At 42.6% G+C, this 15,697-nt stretch overlaps 1 long non-coding RNA gene across 2 annotated transcripts in view; it reads right to left on the reverse strand.

Annotated features, from left to right (window-relative positions):
* Positions 1–3,758: 3,758 nt before the first annotated feature.
* The window catches only part of LOC131487657 (uncharacterized), a 98,981-nt gene continuing 87,042 nt past the window's right edge, over positions 3,759–15,697 (reverse strand). The window contains exons 2-3 of one of the 2 annotated variants that reach the window (XR_009249870.1): positions 5,504–5,853; positions 3,759–4,343 (exon numbers count right to left, since the gene is read on the reverse strand). This is a non-coding gene — a long non-coding RNA (uncharacterized LOC131487657). Of the gene's footprint in view, positions 4,344–4,445; positions 5,854–15,697 lie in introns of those variants that run through there. The other variant, XR_009249869.1, reaches the window with a different exon arrangement.

Raw genomic sequence — 15,697 nt, forward strand, 5'->3', positions numbered from 1 at the left:
TAAGGAAGATAGAAATAGAGGGCTAGGGAATAATGGTCAGTGCCCCTTTATGTGGCATCTGAGCATGTTAATCCCAGTACTCAGAGAATTTTTGGTCTGAACCTAACTGTCCTTTTGAAGGGAAGCAAATCATGAATATCTAACTCTAGGTAATATATCTAATTCACCCCAGCTTTTCTGAAATGGTCTTAGATTATATAGGCAAAATGAACATTTAAAAACTACCCTTAATCTCATTCAGACTCAACCAATGCAACATATTAATATATATCCTTCCAGAGTCTTATCTGTACATATACTATATATTTCTCCCCAGTTCCCTTACTTGCAAAATGAGCAAGATTATTCTTGACTTGAGTTATGTTCACTTGAGGAAAGTGGAGATACACAGCAGCTAGAACCCTAAATATTTCATAGCTTAGTAATATAGCTCCTTTTTTTTCTGACTCAAGCCTTGCCTCCCCCACCGTACCCTAAGTAACCACCATCTGTGCAAGTCAGGCCGGAACCGCATTTCCACCACCATTTGATAGATGCCAATGAGACTCCATTGCAGTTTGCCCCAGCCGATGATGGTTTCGAGAGATGAGCTGGAGATGATACGGCTAACGTTAAAATGGCAATCCCACAGCAGGGGGTCTCAAGCATTATGGAGTTTAGAGAGACCCTTTTAGAGTATCCTTTTCATGGCTCCTTCTCTCTGGGAACAGACATTCTGCCAAGGTGGGTAAGTCAGGATGAATTTTGAGGTCAGCAGTTACCCTGGAAACATCAGTCCCTCTGATCTCTAAGCCATTTGCTAAGTGTGACTCCATCATGCAACATTGTTATGACTCCATCATGTCAACAACCATGTATTGAATTCATGCCATGCATCAGGTGGGTGTCCACTATTCTATGAACTAGAGATACAGTAGCAAAGAATATAAATATAGTTTCTCAGTCTAAGAGCCTGGAAACACCGGCTTTCCTTATGAAAGATTTTCCCTCAGGACCCCCAATGTCTTTTCTGGCAATTTGGCTTCCATAAGAGTACTAGGAAATCCATCAGATATAACTTGTGTGTCATAATCCCAACTGTGGACCAAATTCTAGTCTTTATTTTCCAAAGCACCTTGGCTCTCACTATATTTGGCTTAAAGCCTTGGACTCCAGAGCCATACAGCCTGGGTTCAAGTCCTGACCCTGCTCACTCTAGTTACTGAGCTTGGCCAAGCTACTGAATCATTCATGCCTGGGTTGGGTCATTTGCAAAATGGAATAATAGTAATAGTCAACATGATCTGGTGCTTACCATATGCCTGGCAGTGCTCCAAGTACTTTAGATATATTAACCCGAGATCCTCACAATTCTACAAGGTAGGCGCTATTGTACCCCATTTTACAGATAGGAAACTGAGCCACAGAGACGTCAAGTAATTGCCAGTTGTGGAACTCTAATTTTATGAGATTGTTTAAGGATTTAAATAAGGGGCATGGAAAGTAGTCAATTAATTCCTTCTCTTATTATTGTTATGGTAATTTTAAGTGGAAAAAAAAAAGTAGGCAAATCTCAACTATGAGGAAAATAGCATAGAAAAATCTAGAAGGAGGGGCTCCTGGGTGGCTCAGTCAGTTAAGTCTCTGACTTCAGCTCAGGTCATGATCTCACAGTTTGTGAGTTCAAGCCCTGCGTCAGGCTCTGTGCTGACAGCTCAGAGCCTGGAGCCTGCTTCGGATTCTGTGTCTCCCTCTCACTCTGCTCCTCCCCCTTTCATGCTCTGTCTCTGTCTCTCAAAAATAAACAAATGTTAAAAAACTCTTTTAAAAAAAGGAGAGAAAAATCTAGAAGGAAATTTATTAAAACACTAATAGTGTTTGCCTCAGGATAGTGAGATGATTATAAGTGATTATATGTGACATTTTTCATACTTCTTTAGACTTTCATAAAAGCTTTCCAAATTATTTTACTGTGAGTAGGTATTTCTTTAATATTCAGAAGGAAATAATGCTAAAATTCCTGGGAGAAAATAAATTTGGGAAGCTTCTCCTCTGGGTCCTGATGACAGCTGTGCATTCCCCTCCTTGAGGGTGCAGGGCCCTCATCTGAGCTGGTGACCCCCACTTTCAGGGGCGGGAGGGGGCCTCAGGCAACATCCGCTTCCCCGGTGAATCACAGATCCCATTACTCACTTAGCTTCATTACATCTTTAATTATGACCTTTTAGTCTGAGTGAAAAAGAAGTATAATTTTACTTTAAGAGATATGCCAGGCCTACGCTCCCAACATTTCCAGGTTTCATGGAAATTGCAGGGATCATAGAAATTTAACCTGATAATTACTTCAATATTTCAAGGCACACAGTTTTACTCTCTCAGAATAATTATGGGTTGTTGTTTTTTTTTTTTCTCCCAAATTCTTTTATTTCTCCGTTATTACAGGTTATGCTCATTTCTGTTGTGTATGCTTGGAGACACAGAAGAATGCAGGACATCCTTATGCACTCTGGTCTGTAGCACCTTATTATTAATTTTTGTTCTTTTATTTTCTCCCATTATTATTTCTCTTAGACTATAAGTTTTATGTGGGCAAGGAAAACACATATTTGGTTCACTCTGTCCCCAGTGCCTAAAACGGAACTTAGCACTGAAAAAAGTATGAAAAAAGTATGAAAAAAGTATTTGTTCAATGAACACCTGAAGGAGTATATTTTTAAGTGATTATATTAGTTGCATTTGTTGTATTATAAGGAAATCTTGGTATCATCAAACTCTTGTTGGGTGCCTACAATGCAAAGGCAGTGTAAGATCCACCATATGCCAGGTAGTAAACCCTTGGAGCCAGAAGTGCTTCAGAATTCAAGAGTTTCCAAATTGTATGAAGGCCATTTTATCTAACTCTTAGCAACCACTGAGCCAGCCTCCTGTGACTAAACAGCAAATGCATGTATTTTGCTGTGAAAATGTATGAATATACCCAGTAAGCGGGACAAATAAAAACTATAACCGTAAATCAGCTCAGGTGAGTTTTTGGTGCTAAACAATTCAAGTCAGGTCCAGTCCTGCTGTCAAATGAGTTGGAGGAATTTCTGGTTGTTAGTGGTTTGGCATCGCCGGTGAAGAAGGAAGGAGATGATCACGGTGGAAGTTAAGAAGGAAATCATCAAGAAGTACGAACAAGGTACGCGAGTGGCCGAAATTGCAAGATTTTACAAGTCTGTGTCTGCCTCTCGTTTGCAGAGGAGGCAGAGAGAAAGGCAGAGGAATCCTTCACTTCAAATGAGATTAGGGAGATAGTGTAAAATGTGGGAAATGGTGCAAAATTTTGTAGAAAAGCACGACCCGAATAAGGCTAGTGATGAATCTTTTTAATGACAATGCAATGCCACATTTCCACCAAATCCTTAAAAGGAGGCAAAAGCAAGTGTCATTGGATAGGCCCTTTGTTATATTTGCATGAATAGAAAAAGATTCAGTTGAGCCAATAGAGAGCAGTGATTCCATTAGGGAAAGTCATCCTACACAATAACCCTCCTGTCTTCTGTCTCCCTCACACCAGCCACGAAGGTTTTCAAAGGTAAGTGCAGGTTATTTGTTTATTTTTCTTTATATTTTGTATTCTCTTTATTATTTTGTATTATATTACAGTTTTGTCATCATTTTTATATGAATATTTTTGGGTTGTGGAATGAATCATCTGAGTTTCCATTAGTTCTTATGGGGAAGTTTGCTTTGATATACAAGTGCTTTGGATTACAAACATGTTTCCAGAAAGAATGATGCTCACAGACCAAGGGTTTATTGTGTTTACTGGGCACTCATTGTGGGTCAGGTTTTTACATATTAACTCTTAAATTCTCGTAACAACCCTGGGTGTTAGGCCCTGTTATCATTCTCCCTTACAAATGGGAAAACTGGAGACAAAGAATGTAAATAATTTGTCCAAGATTACAGCCATTCAGTGGTGGACCGGATGAAGTGACACTGGCTGTGGGTTTCAAGCACTGGGTTGGTCACGTCCCCTTTTTTCTGCACAGGGGCCATTGTATACACTCCCACAGATGTTGACTGCAGGATAGTATTAATAAACTCTTGTCATATACTGTATTTAATGTAACTGGCAATAAGGCAGCAGAGGAACGGGTCTATATCTGCAGGCAGCCAGACCTAGAATGAGGCAAAGCATTCCTAAGCTTACTCTTGTATGGAAAAGCAAAGGACTATCCATAGGTGTTTTGAAGTGACAAAAAATACACCAGTGCCAGTTGTGGGCACCTTCCAATGTTCTGAAAAATCACTGATTTCTACCAAACACTGTGGCCTGAGACTGAGCATCCGAGCAAGGGAGATGATCACCCACAATCCTGCAGTGAGCAAGAGAGAGAGAGAGAGAGAGAAGAACCATTGACTCAGTTGTGATCATGTGATGTTCCGCATCACGTACTACTCGTATTGTAAGACATCGCTCGTATATCAAGTGAAAATTTATTAGAAGTGTTTGCTCATCTTGTGGAACACTCGCAGAACAAGTTACTCACAATCCAAAATTTTACTGCATTAGCTACTAACATATTACCTCATTTTGTGAGGCAAACAGCTGGGGAGACATACACGATTTCGGTCATTTGACAGGTGGGGAAACAGGAAGCTGGGCAGCTTGAGAACCTGGCCCATGGTCACACAATGGGAAACTGACAGGGCGAGGATTTGAAACCACAACTACAGTATCTTGCCCATTACAGCAGCTCACGTAAATTCTTGTATCCATTCGAGATTCCTTTTGTCAGCTGTTACTCTGCGTTTCCCTCTCCAGTATGGAATTTTTGAGGGAAAAAAATTAAAAGCCTAGGAAAATTAGAAAGTGTTTAGACATGCATTTTTTTAGCAGATTCCCTCTCTTCTCTCTACTTCTTTCTTTCTCTTTTTGTTGAAAAGCAAGAGGCAGAAGAACTTGGCACCATTTCCATCATGTCGATTCTTCTGGGTTTCTCAAATGTTGCGATCCCTGGAAAGCCGGGATTCATGCTTACCTCCACTCTTCATTAAGGCGGCCGTGGCCACGAGCTCAGGAAGGCAGGCTGCTGGTGCAGTGGGTGGGCGTGCTGAATAACACCCGGACCACAGCTGGGGCTGCCCTTGTCAGAGTGCCAGCCTGCCTTACCCAGTCTGTTCTCGCCCGCTACCTGGCCCTCGCCCATCTGCTGCAGAATTCATAAAGTGCTGAAGATCACAAACATCTGAACCTATTATAGGTAACATACTTCAATTACATTCTGATTGTGGGCTTGGCTTCCTCCAACCTTGGTCTCTAATGGCACAAGGATCAAAGTCTTCCCCACAAAAAAAGGCACTAATCTCTAGGTAGTTCCATCATTTGGGGGGTGCTTAGAAAGAAGCCATTCTCCTATATGCTATGTGCTTTGTATTATTCGGTTACCCGGCAGGGGTACCCACAGATGTAAAGAAAAGATCTGAGAGAGAGAGAGTGAGAGCACTGATTTAAAGTCCTCTCATAGGGACTTACCATGTTAGTTGAAATGACCTTCATTCTCCTGAGGGTTATCTGTCCTGGTTGTTGACTTAGATCATGCAATCTGTGACCACTCTTCCAAGGACATCAAAGAATAAACTGCCCACATGTCCTCAGTCTCCTGCTTCCACATGTCCCTGCCTTGCCCCTGCCAGGGAGCCCTGGACAACATTACTGGGGGGTGGTACCCCGAGTCAAGGCAGACCACAGGTGGCTCCAATTAGAAGCCTGGTGAGGACGACATCTCAGCCTGTTTGAGGCTGCTCTCGCTTCTCTTGTTCACTGGGCTTGCAAACGAGCAGTTAAAAGACGCACAGCAGTGTCCAGCTGGGCCATAGTAAAGCCTGAGACAAAAGGAAAAAGTAGTCTTATCAGCACAGCTCTTATTTAACCTTTTGAAATTTTGTACACATGGAGTTTTGGTGTTAACTTTTGTTTTTCAAAAATGTTGCCTCGAAACCTGATTTCTCTTGAGTACTGGGTTTTTCTGGCGATCCCTTTTGGCACCCAGACTGGATACACACCAGCTGAGGAGTGAGGGAGCTGGACTATATGCACCAATTCCTGCACCTCACTGGTTGCAGGTTGCCTGGGGCGTATTAATGAACTCTGACACTTCCAGCCTGCCCTGTGTGCAGGTTAGACAGGTGCCGTCAGCATCAGGCAGTACCCATTTTGGACCCGTCACTGTGGCCAGAGAAGTATGTTTAGCCACAGAAGTCCTTTCCAAAAACTATATGGTTTGAAGGAGCATATCCCACAGCTGAACTTGGAGTGGCCTTGGGACACATGGGCACCTTACATAGTCAATGCCTTTCTCTTTCTTCCTCAAGGCAGTTTAAATTTCATCACCTGAAACCAGAGTCCTGATTCTTGCTGGCAATGGCTGAGGATACTGTGGTTCTTCCAGCTTATTAAAGTAGGGACAAAATAGGGGTAAGGGGCCAGCAGAGTGTTCCTAGGCTTGGGCCGCCTTCAGGGCACTACCTCTCCAACTTGTAGGGGAAGAAATTGGGGGAATCCAAGGTCACAGTAGTAACTAGGATAGCAACAACATTAGACTTTCATGGCACTTTACAGTTCCAAATCCCTTTCGCTCTGTTTTTTTTTTTTTTCCTCACGAAGGCTTAGAGGTACAGGGAAGGCAAGCTGTGGAGCCCCCATTTCAGAGAAGAATGAACTGAGCTCCAAGAGGCCTAGCAATCCATGTATAGCTAAGGGATGGCAGAACACCTTGCCTTCTACTTCACCATCCTCAAGCCAACAGAGACACACAACAACGGCGCCTATCTTAAAGCAGACTCTTTTCCTTTCCTTCTGTAAATGTAAACCTCAGTTTACTGGTTCCGTTCCATGCATTCTATAAGGAGTGACAAGTGAGTGAGTTGGTGCTTCTCAGGAAAAGGGACCTTCTCTTTGTCACCTTCAAATCTGTAGCTCCAGCACGTCCTGGCAGGAACAAGTGCCCTGTTGGCATCTGTTGAATTGGATTAACACTGAGGAGGGAGCAGCTCAGACCAGAATGTTGGACCTTTTAGAGGCAAGACTGTAGTGGTAAGAAGAGTTACACCCTCCATTTACCGAACATGTACTGTGCCCAATGCTCAGCTGTTTCATACCCATGGGAAGTAAATGTTCTTGTTGTTTTACAGATCAGGAGAGTAAAGATCAGGGAAGAGGAAGGATCTCACTCAGGGCCAAGGGAGGGATGAAAACCCAAGCCTTCCTGACTCCCAAACCTGTTTTCCTAAACCACATGTGCTCTGTCAACTCAGAAGCTACTCAGTGCCACATTGCAGTTCAACGTAAGAGGCTCGATAAAATAGTCCAGTCTTACTGAAGGAGTTCCTTTTCCTCTCCTGCCCTCCAGGCGGGCTCCAGGGTTATTTCATACTTTTGCATACAAAATCTAGAGCAAAATGGGGGAGGAGAAGTAGCAGGAGTTCTGGAGTCAGGGCAGGATGGAGGCAGTTGAGGCAAGTTTGAAGGAAGCATGTCTGTGAGAGTGTGGGATGTGAGGTGACCAGGAGAAGAAAAAGGGGGTACAAGAGTGTTGCTGGGGGTTAGGAATCAGATTCCAGTGGAATCTGTACATATGTACAATTATTTTTGGCTCCTTTGGAAGATGTACTTTTAATTTATTTATCTTTAAAGGCTTACTTATTTTTGAGAGAGAGAGGGAGGGGAGGGGCAGAGAGAGAGGGAGACAGAAGATCCGAAGCGGGCTCTGTCTGTGCTCACAGCAGCGAGCCCAATGTGGGTCTCGAACTCACGAACCATGAGATCATGACCTAAGCTGAAGTTGTACACTCAACTGACCCTGGAAGATGTACTTTTAAATGCCAAACTGTTCAGGACTAAAGCATGTGGGTCAATGGGATGTCATAGGAAGGTGACAGAGCCACTGGAGGTATCCAGGCTGAGGCTAGGCAACCCCTTAGGGGGAATGTTGTTGAGGGGCTCCCAGCATTGACTGGAGGAGGGCTGGACAGCTACAACTTTCTGATTTTTGTTTATCTCCGCAACTCCCATCCTGGCTAAGCATGGAGGCAACCCAGCCAATTTGCTCATCCCTGCCACATGCTGTCCCTCTCCTGACTTATCAAACGTTAATCAGTCCCCACCTCCCACCCCATCTTAATTATTTGCAATGATCCGTGATAGACAAACAACTCTGCAGCTTGAAATCCCCCCATCAGGCAAATATTAAATTATTCACATCTTTCTTGCAGATTTTTCACGAAGTGAGTTGGTAATCAAATGACTCTCAAACGCCTTTACCATTTTATGGTGGCGACCCTGCCCTTCCCCTTAATGTGTGTATCTTCATGCCTCAGCTACACTGAGTGTTCTCCTTTCCTGTTTATGTTTATTTTGGAAGCAAAATGTGTTTACAAAATCAGTTAAAAAGTGTTAATGATCAGTTTCCAGAATGCTAATGTGAATCCAAATTACTTTCACATGAATCAAGACAAATTTTAAAATGCCATTTGATCATAAGCTGTTTTAAATTTGTGTTACAAGTAGCGCAACAAATCTGAACACATGCTTTTTAAAAAAGAGCAGTTTATTTTTTTTATTTTTTATTTTTTTTTCAATATATGAAGTTTATTGTCAAATTGGTTTCCATACAACACCCAGTGCTCATCCCAAAAGGTGCCCTCCTCAATACCCATCACCCACCCTCCCCTCCCTCCCACCCCCCCTCAACCCTCAGTTTGTTCTCAGTTTTGTTTTTTTTTTTAATTTTTTTTTTAATGTTTTTAATTTATTTTTGAGACAGAGAGAGACAGAGCATGAACGGGGGAGGGGCAGAGAGAGAGGGAGACACAGAATCGGAAGCAGGCTCCAGGCTCTGAGCCATCAGAGCAGCTCGAACTCTCGGACCGCGAGATCATGACCTGAGCCGAAGTCGGACGCCCAACCGACTGAGCCACCCAGGCGCCCCTGTTCTCAGTTTTTAAGAGTCTCTTATGCTTTGGCTCTCTCCCACTCTAACCTCTTTTATTTATTTTTTTTCCTTCCCCTCCCCCATGGGTTTCTGTTAAGTTTCTCAGGATCCACATAAGAGTGAACACATACGGTATCTGTCTTTCTCTGTATGGCTTATTTCACTTAGCATCACACTCTCCACTTCCATCCACGTTGCTACAAAGGGCCATATTTCGTTCTTTCTCATTGCCACGTAGTATTCCATTGTGTATATAAACCACAATTTCTTTATCCATTCAACAGTTGATGGACATTTAGGCTCTTTCCGTAATTTGGCTATTGTTGAGAGTGCTGCTATAAACATTGGGGTACAAGTGCCCCTATGCATCAGTACTCCTGTATCCCTTGGGTAAATTCCTAGCAGTGCTATTGTTGGGTCATAGGGTAGGTCTATTTTTAATTTTCTGAGGAACCTCCACACTGCTTTCCAGAGCGGCTACACCAATTTGCATTCCCACCAACAATGCAAGAGCGTTCCCGTTTCTAAAAAAGAGCAGTTTAAAATAACCATTCTGATGGCATGAGGAAGTTCAGATAAAAAATTTCCTCTGACAGGGAAAGAAGTTAACTTTTGGGCATTCACATGGGAGGAGGTAGGGGGGACATACACCCAGAGGAAAAATATCATTTATAATTGTTAAAAATAGGATAGAGCTGTGAAACTTACATGGTTTCCATTCATCTTGTTTATTACTATTTTCCCAATGTCCAAAAGAGGAAATGTGCCTGGCACGTTGCAGGCACATGACAGTATTTGCAGAATTCATGAACAAGTAAAATCAGTTTCACAAATTATAGAATTTAATATGAGATTTTATTTTCTCTGATATAAAAATTATGAAGTTCATGGCAAGTTAGAATAGAAAATTGAGAGCCGCATCTTGCAAAACTACTGATTCCATACTCAGATAATATGCTTCGTTCTTGTGCATGCTGCTCCATGTGGGCTACCCAGTAAAGTTGCTCACAGCACTGGGGGGCCTGATAGTCTGGGACACAGGCACAGTGTTGGTTTCGGCGTGTCCTGTGCAGAGTCACAACTGCTGTCCACCTGAATTTACTGGAATGCATTTTTTTCAGTGGGTCCATCACTAGCAATAATGGAAATGGAGACCGTGAGGTGGTCCAGTGCCACTGCTGGGCTGTTAGAAGTCATCTTCTCCCGAATCAGACAATCTAGGACCGGCTTTCCAGAGGTCCGAGGGGTCTAGGGGAAGACAGATCTGGGGTAGAGGGAGAAAGCAAGGGCTTTGGGAGAGACTTCCACCTCCTGCCCAAGCATCCCTGTCTTGCTTTGACTTGCATACTAGGTTACCAGGTAAGATTTTCTTTGCTAAAAATCTTCAGGTGCTATTTTTAAAAAAACAAAAAAAGTGTTGGGGCGCCTGGGTGACTCAGTCGGATAAGGGTCCGACTTCGGCTCAGGTCATGATCTCGCGGTCCGTGGGTTCGAGCCCCGCGTCGGGCTCTGTGCTGACAGCTCACAGCCTGGAGCCTGTTTCAGATTCTGTGTCTCCCTCTTTCTCTGACTCTCCCCTGTTCATGCTCTCTCTCTCTCTCTCTGTGTCTCAAAAATAAATAAATGTTAAAAAAAAATTTTAAATAAAATAAAATAAAATAATAAAAAAAAAGCGTTTAAAATATTTATCTACAAAGCCAAAAGTGCTAGCAACAGATAAGTCCAGGGATATGGATCCAGCTCCCCAAGGAACTGCTGACCTTAAGTTAATGTACATGTGTGTGCAAAGCTGCGCCTTCATTGGAAACAATATAGCTTCAGAATCTCTAGGCCATTTCACAAAAACTCCCCATGTCCCTGTTTTGGAATATGCCCATGTCATGGGTTTGGTTCCTACTCAGAGGAACACGTAAAAGTGGGGAAAATTTGACTTCCACGTTTCCCAGTGTTCTAAATGTTCTCATTTTTGGGCTGGCAAGGGTTCTTCTGCTCTTGGCGCCCAGAGCAGAATCTGGTAAGTCCATTCATGAGCAGCTTTGAGAGTCCAAGTCTATGCCTTAAAGGGACAAGTAATGGTTTCAGACCAAGGAATTTGTTGGTCAGGAGAAAATGGTGGCTAAGAAGCCTGGGGGATGGGAGCCCTTCCTGGAAAGCCCTGGGAACCAGAACCTGCTCCATGTCCTTGGGTCATCCCTTAGACACCAGACAGGAAAGACCTAGCTGGATGCCACAGTGACCCAGTTGTCTCTCTCAACCCACTGAAGCAAGAACAATATGAAGGGAAATAGCTTTGGAGTCAGGCTGACTTGGGTCACAACCCAATCTATAAGAGCTCTGTGACCCTGAGTTGCCAAGGTCACCATTCCAAACTGTGGGTTTCTTCAACTGTAAAAACATGGTAAAAAAAATGCATTCTTCCCACTAAGTTATTCCAAAACTTAAAGTAATGTCTGGAAGGTTTTTGACAAATAGTAGATAATAAATCATAGCTATAACATATTCTACTATCTCCACACTGTTTTGAAAGGACCTACTTCTAGTGGAGTCTACTTCTAATGGGGAGACATTTTTGGCTTTTAAGTAAAATCTACAGAATATCTACATTATGCTGGGGGTGCCTGGCTGCCTCAGTCGGTTAAGCGTCGGACTCTTGATTTCTGCTCAGATCATGATCTCATGGTTTGTGAGATTGAGCCCCACATGGACCTCCGTGCTGACAGTGCATCCTTCTCTCTTTCTCTTTCTGACCCTCCTTTGCCCGTACTCTCTTTCTCAAAATAAATAAATAAACATGAAAAAACTGTTTTTCAATTTACACTATGTTGGATGGAATATGTGCTTTAGAGAAAAATAGAGTGGGAAAGAAGGATTCAGAACACTGGGGCTAGGGGGTCTGAGGGGAAGCCCCATATCTGGTTATAAGAATGAGAAAGAATTTCTTTCTCAAATTATCTTTCTCTTCTTCATGAAAGATATTTTTACTGCCAAATAAGAATAAATAGTAAAGGAAAGCAGAGTCTGGAAGACACACAAATGTTGTCCTGTGGAGGCAGCTGGTGTGCTGTTATGATGTGGGACCTCAGGTCTTGAGTTTTAGTTTGTCATTTTCAAAAAGAAGTCCTGATTGTCACTGCACCTATCTTTGACTTTATTTCCTTACCTCTAAATTGGACATAATAATCACTGTCTTTTGTACATGAGATGAAGAAAACTTCTCACCTCAGCATAACAAGCAAGGGTCAGGGGGTGGCCACTGCAGGCTGCCATCCCAGGAGACAAAACTACAGAGGATACAAAGGAAATAGCCCACTCCTCCTTTCTACACACACACAGATCCACACACATTTTCTCTCTCTGTCTCTCTCTCTCTCTCTCTGTCTCTCTGTCTCTCTGTCTCTTGCAAATTGTCAGGAGACTATAGGTATTGTCCTCTGAAATGAAAGTTATCTTAAGGCCAAGGGAACAGACTTGCATTGAGATGGTCCAGAAGGAGCTCTTCCATCAGGAATGGCTAACTTACCATGTCCCCTAATGGTGCCATCTTGATTTGTGGATTTCAGCACTGTCCAGGCTCCAAGGGACCATTGACTGGTTGCAAGTTGCTGACAAGCGAATGCTCGGTCCTGAGCTGTATATATTTACTGTACCATATAAATAATAAACACTAATAACTCACTTTATCCCTTACGATTTCCCCATCCATTTCCTGGCCATTTCTGGACCTTTCATCACATACCAGATTGTGTGGCTGACTTTTATTGCTGGCTGCTCATGCAGGGTGAGAAATCATTGTTGCCTCATAAATAGCTAGCATCATTTTTTTTTCTCTCATTGAAAAGTTATTCCAATTCAACCTAAATTTCCAGCACCCAGGAAGTGTTTAAATAAATCATCCTCCATCCATTTGATGAAATTATGCAACCATTAAGAATCATGATTTTGAAAGCTATTCAACAGTATAGGGACAAAAAAGCACACATCATAATGTTAGGTGAAAAAAGCAATACAGAAAACCATATATCCAGCATAATCCAATTTTGCACGTGAATTTCTATGTAGATTCACGTGTGTACTTTAAAGAGATGGCAAGAAAATGCTTGAAGTGTCATTTCTGAATAGGATGATTGTAGTGATTTTTTTTTTCCTGCACTTTTCAAATTTTCCATGGTATACTTTTAGAATCTGAAAATAGGGTTATCTCTTTATTAAAAATTATTTTAAAATAACATTTCAATTAGTTTACTCAAACATTTTATTTCTTTGTTTAAAACATTTCAAGTTGTTTGACAGATGAACATGGGGAAGGGAAGGAAAAAAGATAAAAACAGGGAGGGGAACAAAACATAAGAGACTCTTAAATACAGAGAGCAAACTGAGGGTTGCTGGAGGGGTTGTGGGTGGGGGATGGGCTAAATGGGTAAGGGGCATTAAGGAGGGCACTTGTTGGGAGCACTGGGTGTTATACATAGGGGATGAATCACTGCAATCTACTCCTGAAATCATTATTGGACTATACGCTAACTAACTTGGGTGTAAATTTAAAAATAATTGTTTTTAAAAAAGGGAAAAAAAATAAACCCAAATTAAAACAAAAAAATTTCAAGCTGTTTGAAATCACACAACAATAAAAACACGAGCCTGTTGTCGGCCTAACAGACGGTTGCCAAATGGGGTGAGATCAGGGGCAGCCTCTGTGAAATCCGCACGATGTGGCTCACTCTTATTTGGAGGCTCCTAGTCAGGCTTTTTGTTCTAATTTTTTCCCCTCTAAATATGAAAAATTCTATCTACACACTTGCACGGCCCTACATATATAGACATATGAAGTGTATTTTCTGGTCTCAGATTGACATCCACCTAAGAAATTAGCCTATGAAAGCCCCATCGCTCACATACACTATTGCTGGGGAGGAGGGGACAATTTTATTTAGCTAATTTTTAACAAGTCTCAAATGGTACCAACATCTGAAGCCCGGAGGAAGGATAATCAAGTCAAGCCCCATTGACTAGGAGAACAGTGAACTGTGGAAAATGACTTCTCAGCACTGCACGGGGCCCCAGCTCCATTTAAATAACATGTTCATTATTCAGATGCTCGGCCTTCTTACAGGGGCTGTTGACCTGCCTGGGGTTTGCCCCAGCTTCTGGGGTCTCTGCAGCATCCCGGGACAGTCTGTCATTTGTCCCTGTCATCGTGAGTCCCCAGGCAGCACCACAATGGATCCTCAACCAGCACCAAGAGAGACATGAGCAGTTAACTACTGTTTTCATTTTACAGATGGGGAAACCAAGGCTCTGACAGATGGTGTGACTTGCCAGGGTCACACAGCCAATCAGGGATGGCTGTACCTAGGTGTTCTCACTCCGAGACTATCTTATGCACCAACATGTCTCTCCACTGGCCCATTTTTAAGAAGATATGATTCTGATCAGCTAGCTTAGGTAACATGCATGTGTAAAAGCAGACTGTGAGCACAGAACAAACAAAACTATAACAAGAAAAGAGACAAATTGCTGAAAAAAAATTTTTAAATAAAATTTAAGAAAACAGACTGCAGATTCTGAAGTTTGGGCAGCTTACCAAGAGTGACACCCGACTTTTGGTGCAGTGTTGGGCAAAGTTCAGTGGGAGAGTAAAGAAAGGAAAATAACGAAAATGAAAAAAATGCTAATTTTTTTTAATTGAGCAGCTACCATGCATTATTCTGAGCATTTCTGAGCATTTTCCAGGTTTTAGCTAGTTTCATCCTTACAACAGCCCTAGGAAGTAGACACTACTATTATCCCCATTTTGCAGATGAAGAGACTGAATGACAAGGTCTCATCGCTGGACCTGGGAAGGTAGAAAACCAGTTTTGAGTCATCTGTGAGAAGCACAAAGGCAGACAGAGTCAAGTTTGGACTCCAGCTCAGCCACTTCCTAGTTGTATGAACTTCGGTGATAACCTCGCTGAGCTTCAAATCTCTCATTTACAACACAGGGATCATAAAATCAGGCTCTTGCCCTTGCTGTAAGGGTTTAATGAGATAATATAGGGGGAAAATCTGCTACCACACCAGGCATGCAGTAAATGCTCAATGAATTGTAACTAGTTTTGGTCTCCTCCCCTTCTACCTTTCCCTCCTCACTTCTCCTTTTTCTTTGCTGCTTCTTCCAATGGTTGTGAAAAGGGAAGCAAGCTAATTCCTTTGTTCAACAAACATCTTGGTGTTGGGGAGTAGTCTGGATGCTGGGGAGTGAGCACAAGACCAGCACTGCCCCCTCTGGAGATTCCTAACCCTGCATGGTGACCCTGGTGGGAGAGCCATAGGGGCCAGGGCCTTTGAACGGGGCATGTTCAGTGCACTCCTTGATTCCGCTGTCTACTTCCTGCCAGCATTTAAGTTTAATGACTCTGGTCTAAGGTGACATCAATCAAGAATTTTTGAAGACTCTGAACACTGTTAGGTTCCTCTTAGTTGGGCCTGGTTTCTGGTGGGTTTTTAGTTACAAAGCTTAAACCCACCAAAGCTTGTGTTCAACCTTTGCTGGGGATGCCTGGGAAAGGCTGGTGCCCCAAAGAGCAAGCCCAAGGCTGTGCCAAAAGACTAATAAATGAAATGGTTGTCATTAGCTATTTCATTAATTCACCCCCAAGTCACCCATCTAACATCTATGTAACCACAGTAGATCCTAATCACACACAGGGTGCTGGGGTGTATACGAAGGAATAAAACTTTGTTCCTGGCCTCAAGCA

Source organism: Neofelis nebulosa, chromosome 10 (genome assembly GCF_028018385.1).
Source record: "Neofelis nebulosa isolate mNeoNeb1 chromosome 10, mNeoNeb1.pri, whole genome shotgun sequence".
NCBI lineage: Eukaryota > Metazoa > Chordata > Mammalia > Carnivora > Felidae > Neofelis > Neofelis nebulosa.